The sequence below is a fragment of the Arachis hypogaea genome, chromosome 11 (assembly GCF_003086295.3).
Source record: "Arachis hypogaea cultivar Tifrunner chromosome 11, arahy.Tifrunner.gnm2.J5K5, whole genome shotgun sequence".
Taxonomy (NCBI): Eukaryota; Viridiplantae; Streptophyta; class Magnoliopsida; order Fabales; family Fabaceae; genus Arachis; species Arachis hypogaea.
This window is the reverse complement of record NC_092046.1, coordinates 81,989,357-81,995,655: the sequence shown is the minus strand read 5'-3', so window position 1 is coordinate 81,995,655 and position 6,299 is coordinate 81,989,357. Positions and strand designations below refer to the sequence as shown.

General features: G+C 35.8%; 1 non-coding gene across 1 annotated transcript; it reads left to right on the top strand.

Moving 5' to 3' along the window:
* Positions 1-477: 477 nt before the first annotated feature.
* Positions 478-585, top strand: LOC112725861 (small nucleolar RNA R71). Its single transcript, XR_003164942.1, has one exon. It is a non-coding gene; the product is annotated as a small nucleolar RNA R71 (small nucleolar RNA).
* The last annotated feature ends 5,714 nt before the right edge of the window (positions 586-6,299 follow it).

The window sequence follows — 6,299 nt, the reverse complement described above, 5'->3', positions numbered from 1 at the left end:
AAAGCCTTGTTGAGGCTTTTGTTGATCCTTCCATGAGAGATTTGGATGATTTCTCCATGATGGATTATAGGTGTTTCCATAAGGTTCACCTAAGTAATTCACCTCTGCTATTGCAGGGTTCTTAGGATCATAAGCTTCTTCTTCAGAAGATGCCTCTTGAGTACTGTTGGATGCAGCTTGCATTCCATTCAGACTCTGAGAAATCATATTGACTTGCTGAGTCAATATTTTATTCTGAGCCAATATGGCATTCAGAGTATCAATTTCAAGAACTCCCTTCTTCATAGGCATCCCATTACTCACAGAATTCCTCTCAGAAGTGTACATGAACTGGTTATTAGCAACCATGTCATTGAGTTCTTGAGCTTCTGTAGGCGTTTTCTTTAAGTGAATGGATCCACCTGCAGAGGTATCCAATGAAATTTTAGCTAATTCGGACAGACCATCATAGAATATGTGCAGGATGGTCCATTCTGAAAGCATGTCAAAAGGACACTTTTTGGTCAGTTCTTTGTATCTCTCCCAAGCTTCATAGAGGGATTCACCTTCTTTCTGTCTGAAGGTCTGAACATCTACTCTAAGCTTACTCAACTTTTGAGGAGGAAAGAACTTGGCTAAGAAAGCCTTGACCAACTTATCCCAAGAGTTCAGGCTATCCTTAGGTTGAGAGTCCAACCATACTCTAGCTCTGTCTCTTACAGCAAAAGGGAAAAGCATGAGCCTGTAGACTTCAGGATCTACTCCATTAGTCTTAACAATATCACAGATCTGCAAGAATTCAGTTAAGAACTGAAAAGGATCTTCAGATGGAAGTCCATGAAACTTGTAGTTCTGCTGCATCAGAGAAACTAGCTGAGGTTTCAACTCAAAGTTGTTTGCTCCAATGGCAGGAATGGAGATGCTTCTTCCATGTAAATTGGAATTATGTGCAGTGAAGTCACCAAGCATTTTCCTTGCATTATTATTATTTTCGGCTGCCATCTCCTCTTCCTGTTCGAAAATTTTTGAAAGGTTGTCTCTGGACTGTTGTATTTTAGCTTCTCTTAGTTTCCTTTTCAGAGTCCTTTCAGGTTCTGGATCTGCTTCAACAAGAATATTCTTGTCCTTGCTCCTGCTCATATGAAAAAGAGGGACAAAAAAAAATAATAATAATAGGGGTCCTTTTTACCACAGTATAGAGGTCCCTGTGTGAGTAGAAGAAAAGAAGAAGAAAAAATTCGAACATAGATGGAAGAGGGGGTTCAAATTTGGGTGAGATGAAGTGTTAGTAGATGAATAAATAAATAGAAGGAGATAAGAGAGAGAGAGAATTTTCGAAAATAATTTTTGAAAAAGAGTTAGTGATTTTCGAAAATAGTTTTTGAAAAAGGTTAGTAATTTTTGAGAATTAAAATCAAAAATTAAAATAATTAGTTAATTAAAAAGAAATTTTGAAAAAGAGGAAAGATATTTTCGAAAATTAGAGAGAGAGGGAGTTAGTTAGGTAGTTTTGAAAAAGATAAGAAACAAACAAAAAGTTAGTTAGTTAGTTGAAACAAATTTGAAAATCAATTTTGAAAAGATAAGAAGATAAGAAGTTAGAAAGGATATTTTAAAATCAAATTTTGAAAAAGATAAGATAAAGAGATATTTTTGAAAAGATATGATTGAAATTAGCTTTGAAAAAGATTTGATTTTTAAAATCACAATTAATGAGTTGATTCACAAGAAATCACAAGATATGATTCTAGAACTCAAAGTTTGAATCTTTCTTAACAAGCAAGTAACAAACTTGAAATTTTTGAATCAAAACATTAATTGATGATGTTATTTTCGAAAATATGATGTAAGATTAAGAAAAAGATTTTTGAAAAATATTTTTTTGAAATTTTCGAAAATAAATAAGAAAAATGAAAAAGATTTGATTTTTGAAAAAGATTTTGAAAAAGATAAGATTTTTAAATTGAAAATTTGATTTGACTCATAAAAACAACTAGATTTTAAAAATTTTTGAAAAAAATCAAATCAAATTTTCGAAATTTTAAGAGAGAAAAAGGGAAAGATATTTTTTTGATTTTTTTTGAATTTTTATGATGAGAGAGAAAAACACTAAAAATGCTCAATGCATGAAAGTTATGGATCAAAACAATGAATGCATGCAAGAATGCTATGAATGTCAAGATGAACACCAAGAACACTTTGAAGATCATGATGAACATCAAGAACATATTTTTGAAAAATTTTCAATGCAAAGAAAACATGCAAGACACCAAACTTAGAAATCCTTCATGTTTAGACTCTATGGATGCAAAAATGCACATGAAAAACAAGAAAAGATGCCAAACAAGAAAACATCAAGATCAAACAAGAAGACTTACCAAGAACAACTTGAAGATCATGAAGAACACCATGAATGCATGAATTTTTCGAAAAATGCAAGATGAATATGCAATTGACACCAAACTTATAACATGACACATGACTCAAACAAGAAACATGAAAAATATTTTTGATTTTTATGATTTTATGAAATTTTTTTTGTATTTTCTTTTAATTTTTTTTCGAAAATCATTTTGAAAAAAGAAAAATAAGGATTCCAAAATTTTTAATATGAATTCCAGGAATCTTATACTCATTAGTCTAAAGCTCCAATCAAAGGGTCAGGCATGGCTTAATAGCCTGCCAAGCTTTAGTATGCTATTACATGCATCAGCTAATTTGCTAAGAAAGACAAAGAAGCTCTTCTCTTGAGTATAAGTGAAACCTCAGTCCAAAAGAATTTAGACATGGTTTTACAGCCAGCTAGGCTTCAACATGCTTCATGAAACACTAGAATTCATTCTTAAAAATTCTGAAGAGAGAGATATATTTTTGAAAATATTTTTTATTTTAAAATTTTTTTCGAAAACAAAGAAGAAATTTTTTGAAGGATTTTTTTTTTTTTGAAAAATTTTTGAAAACTTTTTGAAAAGAAAATGAAAAGAAAGTTACCCAATCTGAGCAACAAGATGAACCGTCAGTTGTCCAAACTCGAACAATCCCCGGCAACGGCGCCAAAAACTTGGTGCACGAAATTGTGATCTCTGGTAATGGCTCCAACAACTTGGTGCTCTAATCTCAATTCATAATTTGTCACAACTTCGATACAACTAACCAGCAAGTGCACTGGGTCGTCCAAGTAATAAACCTTACGTGAGTAAGGGTCGATCCCACGGAGATTGTTGGTATGAAGCAAGCTATGGTCACCTTGTAAATCTCAGTCAGGCGGATATAAAATAGTTATGGAGTTTTCGAAAATAAATAATAAACTAAGGATAGAAACACTTATGTAATTCATTGGTGAGAATTTCAGATAAGCGTGTAGAGATGCTTTCGTTCCTCTGAATCTCTGCTTTCCCGCTGTCTTCATCCAATCAGTCTTACTCCTTTCTATGGCTGGCTTTATGCAAGGGCATCACTGTTGTCAATGGCTACATCCCATCCTCTTGTGAAAATGGTCCAAATACTCTGTCACAGCACGGCTAATCATCTGAGGTTCTCGATCATGCTGGAATAGGATTCACCCTCCTTTTGCGTCTGTCACTACGCCCAGCACTCGCGAGTTTGAAGCTCGTCACAGTCATTCAATCCCTGAATCCTACTCGGAATACCACAGACAAGGTTTAGACTTTCCGGATTCTCATGAATGCTGCCATCAATCTAGCTTACACCACGAAGATTCTAATTAAGAGATCCAAGAGATAATCATTCAATCGAAGGTAGAACGGAAGTGGTTGCAGGCACACGTTCATAGGGAATGATGATGATTGTCACATTCATCACATTCAGGTTGAAGTGCGAATGAATATCTTAGAAGCGGAATAAGTTGAATTGAAGAGAAAAACAGTAGTACTTTGCATTAATCTTTGAGGAACAGCAGAGTTCCACACCTTAATCTATGGAGTGTAGAAACTCTACCGTTGAAAATACATAAGTGATAGTGGAGTTCATTGGTCTGGGCCCCAGAGGGAAACCGGAGTGACCAAGGCTTGATCACAGGATCAAAATACAATCCAAGATGCCTAATACAATAGTAAAAAGTTCTATTTATACTAAACTAGTCACTAGGGTTTACAGAAGTAAGTAATTGATGCATAAATCCACTTCCGGGGCCCACTTGGTGTGTGCTTGGGCTGAGCTTGAATGTTACACGTGCAGAGGCTCTTTCTGGAGTTGCACGCCAGGTTGTAACGTGTTTCTGGCGTTCAACTCTGGTTTGTGACTTGTTTCTGGCGTTTAACTCCAGATAGCAGCGTAGAACTGGCGTTCAACGCCCTTTTACGTCCTCTAAACTCGGCCAAAGTATGGGCTATTATATATTGCTGGAAAGCCCTGGATGTCTACTTTCCAACGCAATTGGAAGCGTGCCAGTTTGAGTTCTGTAGCTCCAGAAAATCCTTTTTGAGTGCAGGGAGGTCAGAATCCAACAGCATCAGCAGTCCTTCTTCAACCTCTGAATCTGATTTTTGCTCAAGTCCCTTAATTTCAGCCAGAAAATACCTGAAATCACAGAAAAACACACAAACTCATAGTAAAGTCCAGAAATGTGAATTTAACATAAAAACTAATGAAAACATCCCTAAAAGTAACTAGATTCTACTAAAAACATACTAAAAACAATGCCAAAAAGCGTATAAATTATCCGCTCATCAATCTTCTTCCAGGATTTCTTCATTTGCAAGGGTAACTGCCTTACACTCTTCCCATCTCACCTTCTTCATTTTTTCTCTTGGATTTTTCCCAGTGTCGCTTGGGAAACTATCAGTGGACTTCGGAATCTGCTTTGAAAGATGTCCTACTTGAGATTCGAAATTCCTAATAACCTCTCCTTAGCTTTTTATACTCCCTCTCACTTCTTCCTTGAATTTTTTCATGTCTTCAGACTCTTTGCAAAGATTTGCAAGCATAGCTTCTATTTTGGCCATTCTGTCTTCATCATGTGGTGATGGTTAGTTGAAATTGAGGTGTTGAGAGTGGTTGTTGTGGCTTTGGTATGGTGGCTATGAATAAGTGTTTTGTGTGGTCTGATATGGTGTTTGGTTAGAGTTTTAGTGAGTGGAGATGTTATACTGGTTTGGATTATGGGGTCTGTGGTCTTGGCCTTGGTTTTGTTGGTTCCCCCACCCAAAGTTTGGGTGGTTCCTCTAACCAGAGTTATAGGTTTTAGAATATGGATCATGAGCTTGCCTAGATAAATTTCCAAGGTAATTAGCTTCCTCCCAGTTAACTCCTTCCACTACAAGAAAATAAGCTTTTTGCTACGCTTTTAAAGCGTGGCGAAAAGTCAAAAAAAGTGTAGCGATAGCTTTTCGCCACGCTTTTTGAGCTACCGGCATGCTTTTGAAAGGGTCACAACTGCAAGGGTGCCGAATGCTCTATCGCCACGCTTTTGGTGACCTACCGCCAAGCTTTTTTTGTCGCCACGCTTTTATCTATTGCCACGCTTTTAAGCGTGGCCATATGTGATAGATATGGCTACGCTTTTAAAGCGTGCCAATAGCTAGAGATATCGCTACGCTTTTAAAGCGTGCCAATAGGGAGAGATATCGCTACATTTTTTAAGCATAGCTGTTGATGACTGCGGTACAATATGGCTACACTTTTAAAGCATGGCTATAAGTTTATTCAGGTTCTGTTGTTTTTTTTTTTTAATCTTCATAATAAAATCATACAAAATTCATAGATAAGTGTAAAATTTAAATAATGACTAAGTCATAGTCAAGAAACAACAATTGTCAATCAATTTCTTTGAAGCCTTTTCTACAAGTTTCAAAGATCAAAAGATGAATAGTTGTGAACATTGCATTAAATGAGTTACAGGATGAGTATTTGTGCATATTATGGTAGTACCATGCTAAGCTAAAAAGCACAATGCATCAATTTGAAAGAGCCACAACAAGGAACTAAGATTGCATCAGGAAATCAATGGTACATTATTTACATTGACGTTAAACTGAACAACAATAAGGGGCATTTCCCCCTTTGACCACAATTCCAAGTTCATCACTTGAAGCAGCTAAGGATCTGCTTTACCAGCAACCTGTTCATCACTTGAATCATATTGATCTTCACTTATTTCCTCATCATCACTTGATTTCTCTTCTGGTGCAGTTCCGACATCTTCAGCTTTAGCATACTTCTCACAGTAGTCTGAACAATTCAAGCACATAGTGTTAAAATAAGAAATTTATTGATTCTAAAGTTAAAGACCATTAAATTATGCATAAATTAGTCCAATGAAGAACTCAAGCCTAGAAAAGGAAATCCAAGTGATAGTGGCT